Genomic DNA, 19,105 nt, shown 5'->3' with positions numbered 1-19,105 from the left:
CCCCCGGCCGGGCCAGGCTCAGGACTGCGGGCAGCGGCGCCCCAGGACCCGGGAGAGAGGAGCTGCGGCGCCGGTCCCCAGAACGGCAGGAGAAGCAGCGGCGCTGGGATCGGGAAGGGGCGGGCCGCCGCGCTCACCGGGCGGGCGGGCGGGGTCCACGCTGCAGCAAGGTCCGGAGGCTGCAGGTCAGGGGGCTGCGCGGAAGGGGTGCGCGCGCACCGTGCCAATTACCTGGATCACGTGACGCAGCCGCCCACGGGCGCGCGCCCCTCAGACTCCGCGCGTCGTGACGTCTCCATGGTCGCCCCGCCCCGCGCCTGGCGCTGTCCGCGGTGCTGGCGGCCCAGGCCCGAGGTCGCCCACGGCCGAAAGGGGGACGCCTCTCTGAGACCGCAGGATGGGGCTGAGGCCCTGAACCCCGTGTGTTCGTTCTAAAACTAGGACGAATGTACCAGAGGACAAGCAGCCTTTGTGTGTAGGAGAGGATAGGTTTTGTGCTGTCGTCTGTAAAATGGGAATGCTATGAAAAGTTCCACTATCTTAGGGATGTTTTGAAAGAAAGATGAGATAATGCGTGAAAAGTGCTTACCCCAAATCTGATACACATTTTACCCATTCATCCTCCCAGTGATGGTGACCCAGGCTCTCCTGACCACCCCGTGGCCACAAACAAGGCTGCAATGAACTTCCTCATACACATTCCCTTAGGATCCTGCGTGGAACTTTCTCTGGGATAGAGATCAGCTTTCTAATTATTATCAAAATAGCAGATGCAATGTGCTATTATTGTTTTAATCTGCATTTCTCTCGTTATTAGCGATTTGCATCTTACGTTGTTTGTTAGTTTGGGGTTTTCTGTTGTATTTTTTTCAGCTTTCTGTTGGGTTTTGTTCTCATTTAAATGCAGGGATTTCTTGTATAGGAAGCTAACACACCTGTGGTTCAAGTTGCCATCAACTCTCTCCTGGATTATTGCACTCTTGAATTTTAATCTCAAAATTACAGTATGCATTTCACAATAATACATTCAAATACATATCAAACCAATTAATATGGTTGCTTGTCGGGGGAGGAGGATAGGGAATGTGGATATGAGGTAATTAATCAATTACCCAGATCAATGCTGACAGAGTGCCACGAAGAAAGGAATACAACTAACTTCTGCACCTGAAATCTCCCAGAAGTTCTTCATTTGGAGATAGTTAGGGATTCATGTGGTCAAGAATCTTTAGCACTTAGCACAGCACTAGCTCATGGTATTTTTCAGTAAATATTTGTTGAGTGAATGAATGAGTGAGTAAACGGACACTTGACTTGGATCTCGAAGGATGAGTAAAATTTTATCTGGTGCAGAAGGGCAGGGTTCATTGGGAATTCTTTGGACACAAGCACCAAAAATGACTTGGCTAGCTTCAGTCAAAAATGAGTTGATATGAAGACTGTATACAAGGCAACTCACAGAATCAGAGGAAAGCTGAAAAATTTACTTCAGGAAGCAGTGCTGAGCCATAGAGGAACTGTCTCTTCAAGGCTCTTCTGATGTTCAAAATTCAAATTCCAGGTAAGAGGCAGTAATGTGCTTACAGTAGAGATGGAGTAAGGTAGCCAGATTTGAGAGACTTCTGGGGATCAGTTCCAGAGGGTTTAGTGGTTGACCAGATATGAGGGTGGAGACCACAGGTGGTCTGGCTTTAGTGACGGGCACAGTGAAACTTTTCAGAGAGCTAGGGAAAAGGAGACGATGCAGTTTGGGGGAATAGTGGAAAAGTTTACAAGTCAGAGTCACCAATTAAGAAAGATGGAAAGCCTGACACAGAGCAGCAGGCAGGAACAAGGCTCTTGCAAATCAAAAGGCTTCAGAGCCTTTCAGCCTTCCAGCCTAATTGATGTTCTGCTAATTGCATTGATTAAAGCAAACATTTGGGGCAATCAACGCTCCCATGAGGGTGGCTGTCATTCTCAGAAGCCTGAGAGGATTAGCGGCAGTGGCTATAGGCTTTGCAGAGATCTTCAGAAACAGACACCTTTCTTTTTTTCCTATGCCTGTGGCATGTGTGTGTGTGTGTGTGTGTGTTTGTGTGTGTGTATGAACATGCAAGTTTTTATTTATTCTAGCTGTACATAATTTAAATGATACAGAAGGATACAGAACAAAATGTGAAAAGCCCCCTTCCACCTGCCCCAACCTCACCTCTTTTTTTTCCCTCCAGAGATAACTACTGGCCAGTTTGGCAAACATGTTTACAAAACTGTTTATGTATTTATATCCATATTGCTTGCACAAACATACACATAAAAACACAAAATACAGTTACACATAAAAACACAAAATACTAGAATACAGTTCCACAACTTGTTTCTTTTTATCCCTTGTCTTGAAGATTTTTATTTTAAACTCAGTATGTGTAGGACCACCTCATTCTTTTTCATGGGTATGTTGTATTCATTGTAGGGATGTATGGTGACTGTATGTCACTTCTCTCTCACTGAATTAACATTTCCACTTCTTTTGACATTTACAGAAAAAAAAAGGAGAAAAGAGTCCTCCTCTATATTCCCTTTAGTACATGCAAAACTACTATGGTAACATTGATTTCTTTTTTTTTTTTTTTTTCCAAGACGTAGTCTTGCTCTGTCACCAAGGCTAGAGTGCAGTGGCTGGATCTCGGCTCACTGCAACCTCCAGTTCCCAGGTTCAAGCAATTCCTCTGCCTCAGCCTCCTGAGTAGCTGGGATTACAGGCTCCCACCACCATGCCTGGCTAATTTTTATACTTTTAGTGGAGATGGAGTTTCACCATGTTCCCAGGCTGGTCTCGAACTCCTGACCTCGTGATCTCCCCGCCTTGGCCTCCCAAAGTGCTGGGACTATAGGCGTGAGCCACCACACCCAGCCTGATTTCTAAATTAAGTTTAACAATGAGTCAAAAGATATATATGCTTTAGAATTTAATATGTATAATAAATATCTACTAAGACCATTCCACTGAATACTTCCTCATTAGTGTTTTTGAGTTCCCACTCCCTTACATTCTTGCCAAGATTTATTATCAGTTTTCTTTAATTTATGCCAATCTGATAGGTGAAAAATCACATTTTGTTTTAGTTTGCATAAAACTGATAAGTGAATTTTAAAATCTCTTTTTTTTTTTTTTTTTTTTTTTGAGATGGAGTCTCACTCTGTCACCCAGGCTGGAATGCAATGGTGTGATCTGGGCTCACTGCAAACTCTGCCTCCTGGATTCAAGCGATTCTCCTGCCTCAGTTTCCTGAGTAGCTGGGATTACAGGCACACACCACCACACCTGGCTAATTTTTGTATTTTTAGTAAAGACGGGGTTTCACCATGTTGGCTAGGCTGGTCTTGAACTCCTGACCTCAAGTGATCTGCCCGCCTTGGCCTCTCAAAGTGCTGGGATTACACGCATGAACTGAAAATCTTTTTATATGTTTCTTATTTTGTATTCTTTTTCTATAAATGCCTATTGATAGACTTTGCCCATTTTTCTATCAGGTTGTTTACATTTTGCTTGAATTCACATAAACTCTGTACCTATTCTGAATAAGAATATTTTGTAGGTTGTAAATGTTGCAAACATTTCTCCCAGTCTGTCACTTGTCTTAACTTTGTTTATAAATGCTTTGGCCACATTCTCATAGCTTTAATTATAGTATATTATTATAATTGTTCTTTTATATTCTAACTTATTGTTGTTAATCTCTTACTGTGCCTAATTTATAAATTAAACTTTATCATCGGTATGGGCTGGGCACGGTGGCTCACACCTGTAATCCCAGCACTTTGGGAGGCCAAAGCAAGTGGATCACCTGAAGTCAGGAGTTTGAGACCAGCCTGGCCAACACAGTGAAATCCCATCTCTACTAAATATACAAAAAATTAGCTGGGCGTGGTGGCAGGTGCCTGTAATCCCAGTTACTTGGGAGGCTGAGGCAGGAGAATCACTTGAACCTGGGAGGTGGAGGTTGCAGTGAGCAGTGCCACTGCACTTCAGCCTGGGCAACAGAGTGAGACTCCAGCTCCAAAAAAAAAAAAATTATCATAGGTATGTATAGGAAAAAATAGGGTATATATAGGGTTTGATACTATATGAGGATTTGGGCATCCATGAGGGCCTTGGAACGTATCCCCTCAGGATAAGGACAAACTACTGTATAAAACATTTCTATCACCACAAGGATCCCTCAAAATGCCCTTCTATAGCCACACCTATTTCCCTCCCACCTCACCTCCTCCTTAACCCCTCCAAACCATTAATCAGTTCTCCATCTCTATAATTTTGGATTCCGTAATGTTATATGTAAGTGGCATTATAGAGTAGGTAGCCTTTTTTTTTTTTTTTTTTTTTTTTTTTTTTGAGACGGAGTCTCGCTCTGTCGCCCAGGCTGAAGTGCAGTGGCTGGATTTCAGCTCACTGCAAGCTCTGCCTCCCGGGTTCACGCCATTCTCCTGCCTCAGCCTCCCGAGCAGCTGGGACTACAGGCGCCCACCACCTCGCCCGGCTAGTTTTTTTTTTTTTTTTTTTGTATTTTTTAGTAGAGACGGGGTTTCACTGGGTTAGCCAGGATGGTCTCAATCTCCTGACCTCATGATCCGCCCGCCTCGGCCTCCCAAAGTGCTGGGATTACAGGCTTGAGCCACCACGCCCGGCCTATGTAGTCTTTTTGGATTAGCTTTTTTTCACTCACTATACTTCTTTGGAGATTCATGCAGGTTGTTGTGTGAATCAGTCATTTGTCTCTTTTTATTGCTGAGTAGTATTCCATGGTATGGATGTACCACAGTTTGTTTAACCATTCACTCATAAAGGGCATCTGGATTGTGTTCAGATTTTGGCTATTACAAATAAACCTGCTATGTTATGTTCAGATTTTTGTGTGAATGTAAGTCTTCATTTCTCTGGGGTAAATGCCTTGGAGTGCAATTGCTGGGTCATATGGTAGTTGCATGTTTCATTCTTTTTTTTTTTTTTTTTTTTGAGGTGGACTCTCGCTCTGTCGCCCAGGCTGGAGCGCAGTGGCCGGATCTCAGCTCACTGCAAGCTCCGCCTCCCGGGTTCCCGCCATTCTCCTGACTCAACCTCCCTAGTAGCTGGGACTACAGGCGCCCACCACCTCGCCCGGCTAGTTTTTTGTATTTTTTTAGTAGAGACGGGGTTTCACTGTGTTAGGATGGTCTCAATCTCCTGGCCTCGTGATCCGCCGGTCTCGGCCTCCCAAAGTGCTGGGATTACAGGCTTGAGACACCGCGCCCGGCCCGCATGTTTCATTTTTTTAAAAAACTTCTGCTCTTTTCCAGAGTAGGTGTGCCATTTCACAGTCCCATCTACAAAGTGTAGGTGATACAGTTTCTCTGCATCCTCACCAGCATTTGGTGTTGTGTGTTACCCATCCTGACAGGTATGTCATGATATCGCATTGTGGTTTTAATTTGCATTTCCCTGATGGCTAATGAACATCTTTTCATGTGTGTGTTTGTAATCTGTATATCCTCTTTGGAAAAATGTCTCTTTATGTCTTTTAGCCCTTTTCTAATTGGTTCGCTCTTTTTCTTTTCTTTCTGTTGAGTCTGAGAGCTCTTTGCATATTCTAGATGCTAGTCTGAGAGCTCTTTGCATATTCTAGATGCTAGACTGTCAGATACGTGATTTGCAAATATTTTCTATCGGCCTGTAGCTTCTCTGTTCATCCTCTTAGTAGGGTTGTGCATTGAGCAAAAATTTTCAGTTCTGATGAAATCCAGTATATCAATTTTTCATTTTATGGCTCATGTTTTTGGTGTTTAGTCTGAGATTTTTTCACCTCACCCTAGATCCTGAAGATTTTATCCCATTTTTCTAAAAGTTTTATTGTTTTACATTTTGCATTTTAGTATATTATCCTTTAATTTTTGTATAAAGTGTGAAACTTAAGCTGAAATTCTTTTTTTCACCTATGGACAGCTCATTGCCCCAATACCATTTGTTGAAAGGCTGTTCTTCCCCTATTGAATTGCTTTTGCACTTTTGTCAAAAAATCAGTTGAGCACATTTGTGTGGGTCTGTTACTGGGTTCAGCTTTATGGAGATATAATTCACATACCATACAATTCACCCATATAAAATGTATCATTCAATTCTTTTTTAAGCATATCCATAGAGTTGTGCAACCGACCATGCAATTTTAGAACATTTCATTATTTGACAAAGAAACCTTTGAAAGGGGAGTTTTACCACCTTAAGAATATCAAGTTGACCAAGACCTGCAACATATTAAAAACCATCTGTGGGTGCCCCAAAGTGCAGAAGGCGCCTCCTCTGACACAGCATGTTTTGATCCTAGGCCCGGATGGTCAGCTTCTCCACGAGACTGCCGAGGCCCTCTGACAAGCTCTGAGCCTCCACCACTGCCTCCCACAGGCCTCTTCTGCTCCCAGCCTTGGCCTTTGGGCCCCAACCTCCAGAAGACCCGTGGTTTTCCTCCCCGGAAGATGGAGCCCCTAAGGCAACCATCTGATCCCGTCCTCCAGCTCCATTGCAGCGGGCCTTTCCACCAGCCCCAGTCCAGGTGGGGCAGGACATAGAGACAGCAGGGACTCGAGTTTCCGTTTGGAGGCGGCAGGATTCAAAAGCAAATTCAGCCCCTTAAACCTCTGCTGTCGCCTCCCCTGCAGCAACTGAGGCCGCTCACCTACTGGAGCGAACCCCCCCCGGGGAGCACAGCCAAGATTTTGGACTTCAAAAAACAGCATCCAGGCCATCGCTTGCCCTCGGGCTGAGGGCCACGCATCCCTGCCCGTCCCCTCACAGGCGGCTGCATGCTCCGGACCTCGCCCCAGCCCTCCTAGCCCCGGCGGGAAGCCCCTCTCAGAGCAGGCCTGGCCGGGGGCGGTGCCCTCCTGCGGAGTCCCCAAGGGGCGGGGAGCCCACGCCTGTCTAGCCCGGCTCTCAGGACACTTCCTCTTTCTGCGTCTCCTTCGTCGCCACTCCGGGTTTGGACCCCGCGTGGCCAGGCACCTCGGGTCACCCCCTCTCGACCCAGGGCGAGCACACGCCGCCGCCTGCGCACTGGACTGGGAGCTGAGAGGAGCCGACATCGGTTTCTGAAACCTGGCGCTGGGAGGCCCTCGGAGGGGCGGAGATTCCCGGGGGCTGAACAAGTTTTCCCGGCTGTGTGTCCCAGCGCAGACAGAAGCCGCGCGAGGGGACGCGGGGTCGTGTCCCGGGGCGGCGGGGAGAGGCTGCGAGAGCGGGTGTGGAGTGGCCTGGGCTGCGTGCGGGCTAGGGGCAGCCACCTTGGCAGGGGGCCAGACGCGCGGGACCTCCCCGTTCGCTCCCCGCCTGGTCCACGTCCCTCTAGGAGGCCAGAGCCGCGCGGCAGCCCTGGGCTCCGCTCCTCAACCTCCTGCCGCGGCCGCGCCCCGCTGGGGAAGGTGCGAGACGAGGCGGACGCGAACGGTTCTTGATGCTGAGCCTGTAGGCCAGGCCCGCGCCCACCGCAGGAAATCTTCCCCGGGAAGCCCCGGAAAAATGCCAGCGGTCCCTGAAGCGTGGAGACCCCCGCGCCTGCGCTTCTGAGGCAAATGCATCAGGGAGGCTTTCCTGGACCTTCTCGCCCTCTCCGGGCGAGAGGGAAAGGATAATGGAGTGAGGGGAGTGTTGTGGACCAAGGCCTGGGGGGCAAGCAAGGGTCTGCGGTGTCTGGCGAGACTGGGTGGAGGGAAGGGGGTTCTCTGTGGCCGGCATCAAGTGCTCCAAGGCAGGACTTGGAGATAGCCAGGTCCAGCCAAGGGTCTCAAACGTTCTAGCTGACATTTCAGTCCTCAAACCGCTCTAGGGCCTCTTCAGGGTTTCAGCAGGGGACGCAGTCAGATTTTGTAGAAAAGTCATTCTGGCTAGGCACAGTGGTCACACCTGTAGTCCTAGCACTTTGAGAGGCTGAGGCGGGCGGATCACTTGAGGTCAGGAATTTGAAACTAGCCTGGCCAATAGAGTGAAATCTCATCTCTACTAAAATAAAATATTAGCCGGGCGTGGTGGCTTGCCCCTGTAATCCCAGCTACTCAGGAGGCTGAGGCAGGAGAATTGCTTGAACCTGGAAGGCAGAGGTTGCAGTGAGCTGAGATCATGCCACTGCACTCCAGCCTGGACAATAGAGCGAGACTCCATCTCAAAAAAAAAAAACAAAAAAAACCAAAAAGCCAGGCGTGGTGGTAAGTGCCTGTAACCCCAGCTATTCTGGAGGCTGGGGCAGGAGAATTGCTTGAATCTGGGAGGTGGAGGTTGCAGTGAGCCTAAATCTTGGCACTGCACTGCAGCCTGGGAAAGAAAGAAAGGGAGAAAAGGGGGAAAAAAGGGGGGGGAGAGAGAAAGGGAGACAGAGGGAGGAAGGGAGGGAAAAGAGAGAAAGGAGAAAAGAAAAAAAAAGGAAAGGAAAGGAGAAAGGAAGGAAAAGAAAGGTCATTGTGGAGGCTGGTTGGGGAACTGGTGAGCTCCCATAAACACCCCAGTGAATGGAGGTTTTACCAGTGAGGCCTAGGAAGGAGGGACCCATGCAGAGCATTACACAGGCAGGGTCAGTTGGGCTGGGACAGATTGGCTTTGGGTAGTAAGGGAAGAAGAGTCAAGGGTGTCCTATGGGCCCCTGAAGGTGTGCCCCAGGCCCCCTGCCTCTGTGGGGCACAGTTACCACCTCCTAGGAGGCCTCACCTTATGCAGGGCTGGGCCTTAATATTTATTTGAGGTCAAGAGAATTGTTTCCTCACTACCCTTAGAGAACTAACCTGATCTTGCTGGAGAGAGACGTAAGCAGTCCCTGCCTTCACAGTGGTTTCAGAGTACAGATGACTTCCGACAGGTGCAGGGAGAACCCTCAGCTCTGAATAGGCAGAGAAGACAGACCAAAGAATAAAACAAAAGAAAGAACACTGACATGGTTAACAAATCAGACAGAAGTTAAGGTCTCTTAACTGAGTGTCTTTTTGTTGTCTTTTTGTTGTTGTTGAGACGGTCTCACTCTGTCATGCAGGCCGGAGTGCAGTGGCACAATCACGGCTCACTGCAGCTTCCACCTCCTGGGCTCAAGTGGTGCTTACACCTCAGCATCCCAAGTAGCTGGAACTACAGGCACCAGCCCGGCTAATTTCTGTATGTTTTGTAGAGACGGGTTTCACCATGTTGCCCAGGCTGGTCTCAAACTCCTGAGCTCAAGCGATCCATCTCCCAAAGCGCTGAGATTACAAGTGTGAGCCACTGCACCTGGCCCATTAACAGTGTTTTTTAGAGTCCAGATTTTCTTTTCAATTGCAATGTCAATACTTGCTCATTATAAAAACAGTAAAAAGCACAAAAAATTGTAAAGGGAAAGCATATTCATATTTTCCTGTTTAAACTCAACCAGTTTAGTTGAGTTTATCATTTAGTGTTTTCCTTCCAGTTTTTCTTCCCTCACATGGCATTCAAACTTTTACCAAAGTTGTGGTTTTCACAATTTGCAGAAGACAATACTGTCTTCACAATTTGCAGAGTCCCTTTTCACTTAAGATTACCTCGGAAGCGCTCTCTCGCAGGACACGGTTACATGGCGGTGACTGCGGCAAAGCCAGAGCGAGAGCCTTGGAGACGCCACTGCCGCCAGCACAGCGCCACTGCCGCCAGCACAGCTGGAGACCTGAGCCGGGACGCTGGGGGCTGTCCGGTCCCTGCACTCTCTGGATGAGTCGGAGAAGTCCCACTGAATCAGAGTAAGATGAATGGTAGCTTTGATTGTGATTGTGGTGAGCTGGAACCACCTGAACACTAACAAAAGACACCTTCTGTTAACCAACAGCCGCCAGGGCTTCCTGTTGAAATACACAGCAACAGGCCGGGCGCGGTGGCTCACGCCTGTAATCCTAGCACTTTGGGAGGCCAAGACGGGCGGATCACGAGGTCAGGAGATCGAGACCATCCTGGCTAACACGGTGAAACACCGTCTCTACTAAAAAATACAAAAAAAAACTAGCCGGGCGAGGTGGCGGGTGCCTGTAGTCCAGCTACGCGGGAGGCTGAGGCAGGAGAATGGCGTGAACCCGGGAGGAGGAGCTTGCAGTGAGCTGAGATCCGGCCACTGCACTCCAGCCTGGGAGACAGAGCAAGACTCCGTCTAAAAAAAAAAAAAAGAAAGAAATATACAGCAACAAAGGAAGAAAAGAAGCAAAACAGAAATAGTGCTTACCAGCACCTTAGAACGATGCTGCTCAGGATCAGTCCAACACTGAATGTATATGCACTGTGAGGAGAATGTTCACAGAAGCCTGTTGTGTGCACATTTATTCACATATTTGTTAAATCGTTTAGCACAGTAATCTGAGTGCATAGTGTATCATCTCATTCCGTTTGAGTTTCTTGAGTGTTTTATTTAAATATCTGCAGAGTTGCTGCCCCTTTCTTGAACTATGAGTACTGCAATCTTTTTAATTCTCAATATGAGTAGAACTTTTTGAGCTTCAAATCTAAGGGGAACTCAACAGGTCTGTTTGGTGTCTGCAATGAACATCAAGAAACTATCATGCTGTGAAAGCATAATTATTTTTCTTCTCTCTTTTTGAAAGATCTTTCCTTTCGATGCCAGTTTTCTTCCTTGTTTACACAAGTTCAATAATTCTAAAGGAAAAGGCAATATGATTGGCAATGATTGGCCTATACATAACAACTTTGACATTGATGAAGTTCAGCTTGATCCAAGAGCTCTGTCTGATGCCACTGATGAAGAAGTACAGGTCGACCCCTGAAAATATTTGGATGGAGATCAGGAAAAGTATCTGGAGGATCCTGCTTTTGTACCAATTACTCTACTGAGCCTTGTTGGCAGTACCCAGATGATCATGAAAACAAATATTGTGATCTGGAGTGTAGCCATACTTGTAACTACAAAACGAGGTCATCATCATATTTAGATAACTTAGTTTGGAGACACAGAGTGAACCATTACTGTGAACCCAACCTTATTATAGATCTTTCCAATTGGAAAGAACAAGCAAAGAAAAATCTGATAAGGCAAATCAAAACGTGAAAGGAATGGATTGGTTAAAGCCCAGACAGCACTAGAGGAAGCATCACAGCAAGTGGCTGGAAAAGACAGAGAAAAGAATCAGGGATTTGATTTTGATTCCTTTATTGCAGGAACTATTCAACTTAGTTCCCAACATGAGCCTACTGATGTTGTTGATAAATTAAATGACTTGAATAGCTCAGTGTCCCAACTAGAATTGAAAAGTTTGATATCAAAGTCAGTAAGCCAAGAAAAACAGGAAAAAGGAATGGCAAATCTGGCTCAATTAGAAACCTTGTACCAGTCTTCTTGGGACAGCCAGTTTGTGAGTGGTGGGGAGGACTGTTATCTCATCAATCAGTTGTGTGAGGTAAGGAAGGATGAACAAGTTGAGAAGGAAAACACTTACACTCGTTACTTGGACAAGTTCTTTAGCAGGAAGGAAGATACTGAAATGCTAGAAACTGAGCCAGTAGAGAATGGAGAGCTTGGGGAGAGAGGAAATGAGGAAGGATTTCTGAACAACAGTGGGAAGTTCCTTTTTAACAAGCAGCTGGAGTCCATAGACATCCCACAGTTTCGCAGTCCAGTTAGGTCACCACTTAAGTCAATACAGGCCACATTAACACCTTCTGCTATGAAATCTTCCCCTCAAATTCCTCATAAAACATACAGCAGCATTCTGAAACATCTGAACTAAAACACTCAGCAGACATTTATCTTTGTATTCTTCATGAAATGTGTTTTGTCTTTTTTTATTACTATGTTTAAGTCATTTTTTACTTGAATCAGATGGTGTCATTTAGTAAGGATTTTATTAGTTCTCGGTTTTTAAAATCCAGACTTTCTTTTTCTACATGTGAGATAGTTTTTATTTTAACTGGCATGTCATTTGCACACAAAAATAAAGACTAGAGCAAAATAATGCAACGCAGGAGGAGAAAAGAAATGCACTAAGACAAGTAAAGAACATTCTCTCATAGAACAGTGATCTGTTTTACAGGAAACAAACCTTGCCTTGAAATTTACACAGTGAGACTGTACATAATTGCATGAAAATAGCTATTTTTTTCTAAGACATTTTTCATTCATGAGTATTTTCAAGTTTTTCATAGTGTACACTTTTCTTAAAACACATAATACCAGCAGCAACTGAAAACGAATGCCAAATTTGGTACGCATGTGTTATCTACCTCAAGGTAACAAGAGTATGTGGCAAAACATATACCACCATAGTGCTTCACAATATGTACTTCTATTTAGCCAGGGTTTATTGTAGTAAACTATTCTTAATAAGACTCATTCACTGTTTATAAATGTTCTGGTGTGCATTCTTTATAGTGAAGTGTTAATACATCGCATCTTACTTATTTTAGTAAATCAGTATATTTTCTGTATTTAATTATAAAAATTAACTTAGTTTTTAAAATTTATTTGCAAATACACTTTTTCCATTTGGCACTATGGTCTGTTGCCTTCCTAGCTGAATCTATAATGTAAGCTTATCTTAAGACTGTCCATGTACTTAATTTAAGTGTTCATTTTAAGTAACATGCTCACTGTGTATAGGAATTTGTATTTTGGAGGTGCTTGATCTATCTACAAAGAAAAATTAATTAGGAATTACTTTATTATAAAATACTCCTAGAAGTCTTAATTGTGTTTATTAAAAAAAAAAAAGAATGTTAGACTTGTGTGCATGAAAGTAATTAAGGTACATCATTATTGTAGTTTAAAAGTTGCACATGATAAGACATTTTGTTTTCACTGTATGTTTTTACTGAATGATCTATTCCCCATGCCAAGGCAAGCATGAATAAAATTAGGTTAAATGAACAAACAAAAAAATTATCTCAGGAACATTTTTCCATCATATGATAAACTCGCAGGTAATTACAATATTGAGCAGGTCACTCAGTCCTGATCTGCCAGATTTAGCTTCATTCTTGAACCCCAAATTCCAGTGAGACTACAAATATGAATGCAAATGCCACCTGGTTTCTTTTCCTTTTGCATTATAATAAAAATTAAGAAAGCTGGCTCTGACACTTATTAATCCTATTCTTTTCTGAAAAATCTTTAGGCAATGATAAACACAGTGACTTAGAAATCCCAGCAGGATAATTACTTCCAGTGGAAGCAGGGAGGAAGTACGGGCTGAGGTTAGTTAATAAGATTGGGAGAGTCTCCTATATTATATGAAGTGTGTGGGCTAGAGATGATGGCCTTAGGGAATAATCAATGCCATTGTTGGTTGGGTTCAGATTGATTTCATAAGGAAGTACTCAGCTATTGAAACATCGGCAGATCAAGACATCACTTCATTATTTAAACTCCACCAAGAGAGAGTTTGCAACATGTTCTCAGTGGTTGACCTAGGAGGGGAAAGGAGATATTTGCCCTTATTCACACCATGAATCACAGCTAGAAAGAGGATCTCTCTTGATCACTCAGGAAGCTCCAGGAAACAGGCCTTAATGTTTTGAGCTCAGAGAATCAGTAGCAGAGTGTTCAACGTCTTCTAGAAACTGGACTTCATCATTGCCTATGTCTTTGCTATTCAGGCTTTGATCCACAAACCAGAAGCATCAGCATCATCTAGGAGTTTGTTAGCAATGCAGAATCCTAGGCCCCACCCAAGACCCACTGAATCAGAATCCATATTTAAACAATATTCCCAAGTGATGTGCACATTAAATTTTATAGGCACTGCTCTGTGTAATATCAAGAATGCTTCAGCCCTTTAGAGAGAAGTATGCTCTGGGTAAGGCTGTCAACAAAACGGATGCATAAAGAGGACCAACTTTGTGGCTTAATTTTCAGTGAGTTCATCTTTAAATATGTTAAATAAAAACTCCATCTTTACTTAAACAGTTGAACAAGCAGAAAACAAATAGCCCCATTAAAATGGGGCAAAAGGCATGGACAGGTACTTCTCAAAAAAAGACATACAAGTAGCCAAAAAACATGAAAAATTGCACATCATCACTAATTATCAGAAAAATACAAATCAAAACCACAATGAGATACCATCTCACACAGTCAGAATGACCATTATTAAAAAGTCAAAAAACAATAGATGTTGGCAAGACTGCAGAGAAAAGGGAACGCTTACACACCACTTATGGGGATGTAAATTAGTTCCATCACTATGAAGAGCAGTTTGGGATTTCTCAAGGAACTTAGAACTGCCATTCAGCCCAGCAATCCCATTAGTGGGTATATGTTCAAAAGAAAACAAATTGTCCTACCAAAAGACACATGCACTTGCAGGTTCATTACAGCACCATTCACAATAGCAAAGTCATGGAATCAACCTGGGTGTCCATCAACAGTGGATTTGATAAAGAAAATGTGGTACATATACATCACAGAATCCTACACAGCCAAAAAAGAAAAAAATAATAAAATCATGTCCTTTGCTGCAACATGGTTGCAGATGGAGGCCATTATCCTAAGTGAATTAAAGCAGGAATAGAAAAACCAGATACCGCATATACTCACTTATAAGTGGGAGCTAAACATCAGATACACATGGACATAAAGACGGCAACAACAGACACTGGGGACTACGGGGGGAAGGCCAAGATTGAAAAACTTACATGGTCAGTCAGTTTTCTGAGGTCACTCAGTTTTGTGAGGTAAGGAAGGATGAACAAGTTGAGAAGGAAAACACTTACACTCGTTACTTGGACAAGTTCTTTAGCAGGAAAGAAGATACTGAAATGCTAGAAACTGAGCCAGTAGAGAATGGAGAGCTTGGGGAGAGAGGAAATGAGGAAGTCAGCACCTGGTCAGTACCTGGATGATGGGACCATTTGTATCCCAAACCTCAGCATCACAAAATATACCCACAAAACAAACCTGCACATGTACCCTCTGAATCTAAAATAAAAGTTGAAAAAGAAAAACAACTAAAAAAAAAAAAAAAACTCCATCTTGTCCGGGTGTGGTGATGTACCTCTATTCTCAGCTATTTGGGAGGCTGAAGCAGAAGAATCTCTTCAGCCCAGAGGTTCATGCTCAGTATGGATAACATAACGATAGCTCATTTCTAAAAAAAATCAAAAAACAAGAATTCCATCTTGACTATCTGTATATTCAAGAGTTCCAATATTTGGAAACAGTTTTCCTTTTTCCACTTCCTCGGAGGCAGTGATTTCTCTTCCAAGTGCCATTAGGGAGTGTTTCCTACTATGACTTTTATGGAAGACCACAGAAATATGAAATGGGAAGGCCTTGCTTGTGTGTGATTCACAAACAGACATTTCTTTTTAGGAAGGCTTGCATTGGATTAATATACACATTTTAAAATAGCGTATTTTTAAAGTTTTTATTATTGTTAATAATTTATGTCTGGCTCTATTCTTCTGTTTCATTTCTCATCCTTCCATGGTCATATCACGGACCAGACCCTGACTCAGAGAAAGGGCCTGGCTGAGGTTACAGTTGTGCAATCCCTTATTTTAAGACAGGGCCAAAGAAATAAATCTCTGGGAGGTTGGCTAATTGTTGTCTTAATTCCTAAAGCTAGAGATTTTAGCATAATTACTAAAGGAAATGAGATCTGACTGCATCACGGAAGAAAGGTTAATGCTCTTGTCCCACCAAGTGTGGAACGGTGGGCAGCCAGAAAGCATCTGAACTTTCAGGACCAAAGGCAGCGGCTGGACCTCCACTCTGTTGCCATCTGGTGACCTGGCAGCTTCTGCCACTGCAGGCACAATTCCCAGCTCTGGATTTACAGCATCTCAGGGAGCCACAGAATCTCAAATGTCTCTAGCCTTCAGAATTAATTCATCAAAAAAAACAACAAAAAAAACCTAATGTGTAGCACTTTACAGTCAGGGGAGTAGAATGTTATAAAAGCCAAATAAATGATCTTATGCTACTGAGCCCAAAGTATTGAAAGTGACAAGATGGTATTTAACCATGGTGGCGCAACCAAGACCAACATGGCAGTACTCTTTTTTGCCAAGCCTTCCACCTTCCTATACATCTCTGCCAGCATCTCTTTCCTCCTCCTCTGCCCAGAGCTATGGGTTCTGAGGGGGTCAACTACTGGGTGACCTGGTAAAGGACTCTGCGGCATCTTGGGGCATCAGATTATAGGAGTATTCATACAGCCAGTTGTAACTACATATCAGAAACCTCAAAATGTCCACTGCGGAATGCTCTGTTCGCAAATCTATCCCAAAGAAGCAAGTTTAAAAATAGCAAAGTTACACACATAGAGATGTTTCTTGCAGCATTATTTAGAATAGCTCTAAGTTAGAAACAACCTAAAAGTCTAAGTGTAGGGAAATGACTAAATAAATTAATATATGGCTATATGATGGCTTATTTTCTAATCTTTAAGAAATGTGTTCATGAAGAGTGCTATGTTGAAAAATGCTGCTGATAGGTGGTTCCAAGATGGCCGAATAGGAACAGCTCCAATCTACAGCTCCCAGCATGAGTGACACAGAAGATGGGTGATTTCTGCATTTCCAACTGAGGTACCAGGTTCATCTCACTGGGGCTTGTCAGACAGTGGGTGCAGGACAATGGGTGCAGCCCACTAAGTGTGAGCCAAAGCAGGGCGAGGCATTGCCTCACCCAGGAAGCACAAGGGGTCAGGGAATTCCCTTTCCTAGCCAAGGGAAACCATGACACACAGCACCTGGAAAATCGGGTCACTCCCACCCTAATACTGCGCTTTTCCAACAGTCTTAGCAAATGGCACACCAGGAGATTATATCCCACGCCTGGCTTGGAGGACCCCATGCCCATGGAGCCTAGCTCATTGCTAACACAGCAGTCTGAGATCAAACTGCAAAGCGGTAGCAAGGCTGGGGGAGGGGTGCCTACCATTGCTGAGGCTTCAGTAGGTAAACAAAGCTGCCAGGAAGCTCAAACTGGGTGGAGACCACCGCAGCTCAAGGAGGCCTGCCTGCCTCTATAGACTCCACTTCTAGGGGCAGGGCATAGCTGAACAAAAGACAGCAGAAACCTCTGCAGACTTAAATGTCCCTGTCTGACAGCTTTGAAGAGAGTAGTGGTTCTCCCAGCATGGAGTTTGAGATCTGAGAACAGACAGACTGCCTCCTTAAGTGGGTCCCTGACCCCCGAGTAGCCTAACTGGGAGGCACCCCCTAGTAAGGGCAGACTGACACCTCACATGGCCAGGTACCCCTCTGAGACAAAACTTCCAGAGGAAAGATCAGGCAGCAACATTTGCTCTGCAGCCTCCGCTGCTGATACTCAGGCAAACAGCGTCTGGAGTGGACATCCAGTGAATTCCAAGAGACCCGCAGCTGAGGGCCTGAATGTTAGAAGGAAAACTAACAAACAGAAAGGACATCCACACCAAAACCCCATCTGTACATCACCATCATCAAAGGCCAAAGGCAGATAAAACCACAAAGATGGGGAAAAAACAGAGCAGAAAAGCTGAAAATTCTAAAAATCAGAGCACTTCTCCCCTTCCAAACGAATGCAACTCCTCGCCAGCAATAGAACAAAGCTGGAGAATGACTTGACGAGTTGAGAGAAGGCTTCAGACGATCAAACTTCTCTGAGCTAAAGGAGGAAGTTCGAACCCATCACAAAGAAGCTAAAAACCTTGAAAAGAGATTAGACAAATGGCTAACTAGAATAACCAGTGTAGAGAAGTCCTTAAATGACCTGATGGAGCTGAAAACCATGGCACAAGAACTATGTGACAAATGCACAAGCTTCAGTAGCCGATTTGATCAACTGAAAGAAAGGGTATCCATGATTGAAGATCAAATGAATGAAATGAAGTGAGAAGAGAAGCTTAGAGAAACAAGAATAAAAAGAAATGAACAAAGCCTCCAAAAATATGGGACTATATGAAAAGACCAAATCTATGTTTGATTGGTGTACCTGAAAGTGATGGGGAAAATGGAACCGAGTTGGAAAACACTCTGCAGGACATTATCCAGGAGAACTTCCCCAATCTAGCAAGGCACGCCAACATTCAAATTCAGGAAATACAGAGAATGCCACAAAGATACTCCTCGAGAAGAACAACTCCAAGACACATAATTGTCAGATTCACCAAAGTTGAAATGAAGGAAAAAATGTTAAGGGCAGTCAGACAGAAAGGTTGAGTTACCCACAAGGGGAAGCCCATCAGACTAACAGTGGATCTCTCAGCAGAAACTCTCTAAGTCAGAAGAGAGTGGGGGCCAACATTCAACATTCTTAAAGAAAAGAATTTTCAACCCAGAAATTCATGTCCAGCCAAACTAAGCTTCATAAGTGAAGGAGAAATAAAATCCTTTACAGACAAGCAAATGCTGAGAGATTTTGTCACCACCAGGTCTGCCTTACAAGAGCTCCTGAAGGAAGCACTAAACATGGAAAGGAACAACCGGTATAAGCCACTGCAAAAACATGCCAAATTGTAAAGACCATTGATGCTAGGAAGAAACTGCATCAACTAATGAGCAAAATAACCGGCGAACATCATAATGACAGGATCGAATTCACACATAATAATATTAACCTTACATGTAAATGGGCTAAATGCTCCAATTAAAAGACCTAGACTGGCAAATTGGATAAAGAGTTAAGACCCATCAGTGTGCTGTATTCAGGAGACCCATCTCACGTGCAGAGACACACATACACTCAAAATAAAGGGATGGAGGAAGATCTACCAAGCAAATGGAAAACAAAAAAAGGCAGGGGTTGCAATCCTAGTCTCTGATAAAACGGACTTTAAAGAAAGCCATTACATAATGGTAAAGGGATCAATTCAACAAGAAGAGCTAACTATCCTAAATATATATGCACCCAATACAGGAGTATCCAGATTCATAAAACAAGTCCTTAGAGACCTACAAAGAGACTTAGACTCCCACTCAATAATAATGGGAGACTTTAACACCCCACTGTCAACCTTAGACAGATCAACAAGACAGAAAGTTAACAAGGATATCCAGGAATTGAACTCAGCTCTGCACCAAGCAGACCTAATAAACATCTACAGAACTCTCCACCCCAAATCAACAGAATATACATTCTTCTCAGCACCACATTGCACTTATTCCAAAATTGACCACATAGTT

General features: G+C 44.1%; 1 protein-coding gene and 1 pseudogene across 3 annotated transcripts in view; one reads left to right on the top strand and one right to left on the bottom strand.

Annotated features, from left to right (window-relative positions):
- Positions 1–222, bottom strand: part of OGDHL (oxoglutarate dehydrogenase L) — a 31,719-nt gene extending 31,497 nt beyond the window's left edge. For 2 of the 3 annotated variants that reach the window (XR_005244095.2, XM_038008897.2), the window contains exon 1: positions 138–192. The gene's annotated coding sequence lies outside the window, so the exon portion shown is untranslated. Of the gene's footprint in view, positions 1–137 lie in introns of all 3 variants that reach the window. The other variant, XM_007962561.3, reaches the window with a different exon arrangement.
- Positions 223–10,656: 10,434 nt separating this feature from the next.
- LOC103215823 (mitogen-activated protein kinase 6-like) lies at positions 10,657–12,179 on the top strand (annotated as a pseudogene).
- The last annotated feature ends 6,926 nt before the right edge of the window (positions 12,180–19,105 follow it).

Source organism: Chlorocebus sabaeus, chromosome 9 (genome assembly GCF_047675955.1).
Source record: "Chlorocebus sabaeus isolate Y175 chromosome 9, mChlSab1.0.hap1, whole genome shotgun sequence".
NCBI classification, from domain to species: domain Eukaryota; kingdom Metazoa; phylum Chordata; class Mammalia; order Primates; family Cercopithecidae; genus Chlorocebus; species Chlorocebus sabaeus.
This window is presented reverse-complemented; position numbering and strand designations above follow the sequence as displayed.